We start from the raw sequence: 6,689 nt of genomic DNA, 5'->3' as shown, positions 1-6,689 counted from the left end.
TGAGGCAGCTGTCAGGTTTTTGGTTGGGTGCTGGGACTTTGAAATCAGATGTAGGAAGTCTCCTGGATGGAAGAACCACTATATATCCTTTTGGAAGGAGCTGTGACAGATACCCATCCATGTGCAATCCCTTCCTAGAAAAGACTCTAACTTTCTCTCAGGGAAAATACATTAACCAGGGACAGCAGACCGCTCGAGGTAGCCTGTCAGCAAAGAAAGGGAAGAATTTCCAGGGATTTCATTAACTTCTGGTTTCTGGCACAACACAGGAGACAGCTACTTAAAAAGCTGAACTATGCTTTTGAACTGCCTAGTGTGTGAGAGCACGTTTGCTTTCCATTCTAGGCAAAAAATTTATTTCCTATGATAATAGCTTTGAGATGCTTTCCTCATTATTCAAGAGAGCATCAGTTCCTTAGCCCTACAAAGTTTCAGCCTTTTGGAAGACAGAAAAAGTAGCAGCGCTCATGCAAAAGTGAATACCTTTTCTTAAAGACTGAAGGAAGGCTTTGATTTCAACCTTTCATCTGGGATGAAATGTTGGCCGAAGTCCCAAGAGGGGTCAGGAGACTCCTCTCCCTTTTTCTTTCTAGCCTGGTCACAGACTGTCCCACTTTTCAAAACACTTTTCTTTTTTGTTAAACTGTATACAGTACTTTTCAGAAATAAATAGTGGTCTCTGTCCTAAAGAATGGCATCTGACTAACACCCTCAAATGTGGCCTTAATAACGGATACACCACAGCTAGAAGGGGAGGAAAGAGAAAGCGGGGGTTATAGATGGATAGAGTTGTACCAGGAATAAACTTGTTCCTCTGTGATTTGCGTTGGGCACTGTGCCTCTGACTTGTACACTGTAAATCTGTTTTATTTATTTTTTTCTTCACTTTCCATTTTGCGAGCAGAAGGTCAGTGTAAGAGCAAGAATAGAGAGCGTAGGAGTGGGAAGCTGGTGTACTTAGCTTTGGAGGCGGCATTTTGGGAAATGTTGCTGAACTGACGTGAATGATGCTATCTGTCCACAGTACTGAGGGACTTACAATGACTTCTTTGTTATTTATCAGGGATAAAGAGGGGTAAGTGTAAGTGAGAGAGGAAATAATTTGTTTAACCACTTCAGTTACTGACCAGAACTAAGCAGGGAACATTTTTCTGATCCTACTACTGCTGTGATCATTTACAAACGTTCTCATTCCACATTAGAAAATAAATAAATAATCTACCCCCCCCCCCCCCCCCCCCCCCGCCCCGTCATGACAATCACAAAGACAGTGAGAAATGAAGTTTAATATATCCTAGAACTTGGTAATGAAGGCACTTACATAAAATGTAGGAGATCCATATTCAAATTCTTTCTCTGCATAATTCTAACCAGTGTTTGCACTAGAGCCTTGAGGTTATATTGCCTTATTACAAGGCTGTTTGCTAATCAGTTATGTCTTCTTGTATGTTGGACCAGAATCCTGTCCTGGAGCTAGGAAACCTGCCTTAACAGGCAATCCATCAAACCTGATATACTAGCACAAAAAGCTTGGGTTTTGGTAAACGGTATTTATCAAACCAGTTTCATTGAAAAATCTTCAAGCAGCTTCACTGCTGATGAAGATTTAATGAGGCACGTTGCCTATTGTGCATGTTAATTCTCATTGAATCAGGCTTAGAGAAAAGTCTGCAGGCAAGAGAGAAAAACAAACCAGGCAGCGTTGTCCAGACATAAAAGACATAAAGCAAACATTTCCTAGGGCATGAGTGTTTTACAAGGAAACCCTGAGAAGACACAAAAGAAAATCCTGAAAGATTCCATTCATTTGAGATAAGCAGTAGCCAGGTAACCTTTGTGTAGTGCATTGCCTCCTTGGAGTCCAAGCACTTCCTTGGTAATTTGTATTACCTTCACTTGCTTATTCTTCAGACGTTAGTAGTTAAATGTCAGTAGACTATAAGGAGAACAGGCAACATCCTGAAATAGTGTTCATCAAAACGTGTCCAGATCTACAGCCAACTTTAATAATTCTTAGAGTCCTAGATCCTGTGGTTGGTCTCCAGGTTAATACATCCTGCTTATAACCATGGGCTGATTCAGCCAAAAGTGGCGAGAGTCCACTGGCATCCTTTCTAATCCAAATTTAATATTAAGGAGAACTTTTCTCTTCTGCGCATTACTGTACTGAATAAATCTGGGGACATCTGAAGTAAAAAAAAAAAAAAAAAAGAAGTCCAATATTTCTCTGCTTGGGATCCTAGATGGTTTCAGTTCTCCAGGTTTCAGAGGTCATGACGATTTCAGTTTGTTGTACTGGATACATCAATCATGGTGGCAAAGCTTAGAGAGAATGGAAGAGGAAAAACAGTAATGTGTGGTTTGCCTAGTGTAGGGAGGAAAGTAATCCTAGGGCTATTTTGTAAATTGTCATTTTTGGTTTTCACACCATGCAATGACTACTCGAGCCTGTAAACAGTCTCCACCAGTTGTTGTTCCTCTGAGTAAGATATAAACAATGACTAGACCTTGATATGCCTGCAAATAGCTGACAAAAAAGCCAAAGGGCAAAATTCTCCAAAATATTCTTGTTTCTATGTTCAGTAAACAGCTTGTAGGATTCTGTAATGATTTTAGTTATTTCTTGTTGGATATTTGAGGGCCTTCATCAGCCTCAGCAGTGTAGAAGTACACGTTTCCCTATCAACTGTGATCTCCTTGGTGTCCTGCTAGTGAGTTTGACTCTCTTGAGTTGGGTACCTTGAGGGATGGGCATGAGCGTGCCCTGGTCTGACACAGGGATGGTGCTCTAGGAGAACCTTAGGTCTGCTTTAGGGCTTACAACCCCTTCTTGGGATACTCCTACTCTCCCACTCCAACCATCCTCAGCTTTTAGCCTTAAACAGAAAAGCTGACCCAGATTCCAGCTGGAAGTGTCTGCTGCGAGGCAGGAGGGATTTGGAGACAGCTGGTGCCCAGGGAATAGAATGACTGGTCAGCACCGAAATCTCAGAGGAAGCTTGGGTTGCAGACCACAGATTCAGAGAGCTGCTGGACGCTTTAAGAGATGCAGCACTGAGCCCTGTACCTTGCTTTTTAAACAGGCCTCAATTCTGTGTAACTTGTGCTCACTTTTGTAGCACTGCGTTAAAACTTTGCATTTCTGTCTTTTGCACTTTGCAAGAATTCACTGGCTCATGGTGAATGTGTTACGAGCACCTTTTAGGTGAACGCTTTCATTGAGAATACTTCTCTGACAGTTAGCCTGCAGGCTTTCAGTTCTGCTGAAGACAGCTTTGACTTTACTCATACGGCATCAGCCTTCCAGAGAGGCCTGAGACAGACACCTTTTGCTATTGTGTTCCATGCAACCACTTGGAAAAGCTGTCCAAAAAAGTGAGGCATTCACAAATGCATTCAGAGATGAGATACAAAGTGAAATACTCAGTGTGGTTTGTAACTGTGTTTATCTAAGTGCAGCCTCTTCCTGTGTCAGAACAGATTTTTGCAAACAAGAGGGCAATGATTCAGTTCCAGGGGAAGACTGACAAAATAAACCCCTGCTTCTGCTGACCTGATGCAGTGCTGAACAGTGTCCTACCCTGGGAAAATATTTCCTGCTTCATTTTCATAAATATTTATGCAATTCCTTCTGGGAAACATGTCTTCTTCAGAAAACTGAACATGCTGCTCCCCAACACAAATTTAACTGTTTGTTTACACATGAGAGATTATGGGCATGTACCCAGCCTGGGATTTTTACATTCTTATCTCAGGCATTTCAGCCTTTCAGGTTTCTCCTTCCCTCTCCTCCTAGAGATCACATCATGTCTTAAGCCACGGATCATAGTTCTGGCTCTGGAATTTTAACATCCCCAATGCTCTTTGGGGAGTTGTTATTTTGGGCTGCAGAACTAGGGAAGAAATGTAATGTTCTGCCTGGAATCACACTACTGGCCTGCCCAGTTTTACCCTTCCCATTCTGGTTTAAGGCTCCTCTCTAAATAAAAGAAAAAATAATAATAAAAAATAATCATGTAAGCAATTAAACAGGATTGCATGGCTAATGAAAGTATTTATATTTAGAAACAGACCTAAATACACTACTGTGAACTGACATAGAACTGGCCTGCAGTCTTCTGAGTTTGCTTTCTAAGTTTATAGTAGAGATTAGCAGCAAAGTTGTGCACGAGTTGCCCCAAGAGAACAGGCATACTCCCCACCACGACAAACTGAAAAAGGTTGATCCTGCTCTCTTTATCATTTCTTAAGAGACCAGAAAAATCACTGACAGAAAAGCGGAGACTGCCTTGTATGAAGCCTTGTAGTAGTGCAGAGCTGAGCTTTGTTTGCGAACACACTCACAACCCTTCCATGAAGCAGTGACCTGTGTGGGGTGCTCCAGAGAAAGTCGTGTGACGAGTGGGAGACGTAGTCAGAAGAGATGGCAGATGCCAAGTTTGTGCCCAGGATAAAACACGCAAATGAGTAAGCGGTACCTAAGTGGTACGCTGGCCTGTGGATTTTATATGAAACCTGTTCATCGTGCAGAGCAATGACAAAACTTCAAAGTACAAGCTCTATCAGTCCTTCAGGATCTTAGTCTCCTGGTCCTAGCATTCAGCTGCTGTGCCTTGCGTTACCCGTTTGAGCTTATGATTCAACACACATATTTACAAATTATGTAGATTTATAATTAGTTTCTCCTTTGTTTCTTCTTCTTTAGTTCAAACTCTGCTGCACACTTTCCAAACAGAACCAGAGCCAAACAGCTTTTAGCATATTCTTCAGCACTTTGCAAAAGAAACCCCCAAAAACCAGGAGGCAGCTACCTGCCCTGTAGCATTTATGAGTTCATCAGGAAAATGGGAAAGTAAGGATGTGAGGAAGCTGGAGAGGGAAACACAATGAAAAGGGAAGGATCCACAGGAAGTCAGAGAAAGCTTGAAGACGTCTCTCTTAGCCCATAGGTATGGGATAATATGTGCATAGTCTAAAACAGGCATTCCAGGTTTCTGTTTTCTGCTGTGCTGCTGAACACCATCAGCGGTGACAGTGGCTGCTCACTGCTTCGAAGGGGCTGACTTGCTGCTTAGAGCTCCTGGCCCTGGTCACTGCCCGAACCCTGCTACCAAATGTGTCTCCAGACATCTATCCTGCCCAGTGAACTCTGTCTTACCTCCTGAGTTGCTTCCCTGGTGTTTGGGGATGCACAGTGTTGTGTAATGTGTATCATAATGCTGGTTTCATGTCTGTGTGGGTGTCTTTCTGGCAAGAAGAAGAAAGTTTTGAACCTCAGTCTCCTACCTTCCTAGTTATTGTCTGCCAGACCGTTTGCTAGTGAAAGGGAGAGAGGGTGATGGTGGTGACATATTTTCTGCTTGACAGCCTAACAAAACCAAAGGAAAAAAACCCCTTCACTCAGTCTAGGCTTAGAAAACTTTTTGGTTTGGTTTTTTTTACAACTTCAAGTTTTGTGTAGTGAACAGAGATTTAAAAAATGAAGGTATTTTTCTGCTCTATTTTGATTTTTACTAGTAGCTCTGGAGCTTTTGACCTGTGATTTGGAAACTGGAAGGCTGGATTCCAGACTCCGCTTCATATGCATGTGTCTGAATTGTGGCTACTTGCTTAGGTATACAATATGGTGTCATTACGACTGGGTTTTAGTTTAACAGTAGCTTAACATAATGTACAGCACTAGCACAGACTGGATAAAAGGACTGCTGTGACTTCTATCATTTGCAGTAATTCATATCACTGGGAACTACTGCTGAGCCATCCCTAGCAAGGGAAAAATTGAGCTTCAGGGCTTATAAAAAAGATTTCTGAATTGTAATTATTTTGCCATTGACGGGAACTTTTGGGAACCAATGAGTTTTCAGCATTTTCCCCAAAGCAGGATTCCCCCAAACTTCAAGTTTTTGTTTGTCTCATCCCCACATAGGAAGTGACACCTGCTTGGGTGCTTTGCTTTTTAATCTACCTGTTCGTTGGCTGCAGCAACATAAGCATAGATATAGACGAAAGGCTCATAAATCAGCACAGTATTTCTCATCACCAAAAATGGATGCATGGTTTTGTTTAATGTGTGGGCTTTTATGACAGCGTTCAAAAGAATTTATGAGTTTAGAAGTAACATTAAATCGGTTCCAAGGACAGTGTCGGACTATGTCCAACACTGTCAGTAAAATATTATGTAGCATTGTCATTTCTCCAAGTATTTTAGAAATTCCAGCTTTATTATGGGATTCAAAGTCACTTTCAGCCTAAGGGATCGGAGGTTGCCACAATCTGATAGGTGCTTGCAGTTTGGTCAGAGCAGCATGTGCTGGGAGGAAACAGTATATCTTGGCAGGTTTGTGTCCCGTGTTGTGGTAGAGAGGTCTTACCCCTATACCATAGGGGTCATAACCAGCCAGAAGCACTTAGGAATAAACCTGAACTTGTGAGCCACTGGATTAATGGTAAAAGATTACCTCTAACTTGGCTTTATACCACAGAAGTGATTTGCCATACAAAGCATCCTCAGTGCTGCATCACAGATCAGATGTTTTCTTTCCAAAGACCAATGACCTGATGGAAAGAAGAAGGACTATGCAAAGTGCAGGCAGAGCCTGTATGCACAACTCATCATTAAGAAATCTCTAATTGCTCTTGTCCTTCCTCTCCTCCCTCTTCTTTTCTTCTGTAATATATGTCCTGATCCC

This window comes from Numenius arquata, chromosome 3 (genome assembly GCF_964106895.1).
Source record: "Numenius arquata chromosome 3, bNumArq3.hap1.1, whole genome shotgun sequence".
NCBI lineage: Eukaryota > Metazoa > Chordata > Aves > Charadriiformes > Scolopacidae > Numenius > Numenius arquata.
This window is presented reverse-complemented; position numbering follows the sequence as displayed.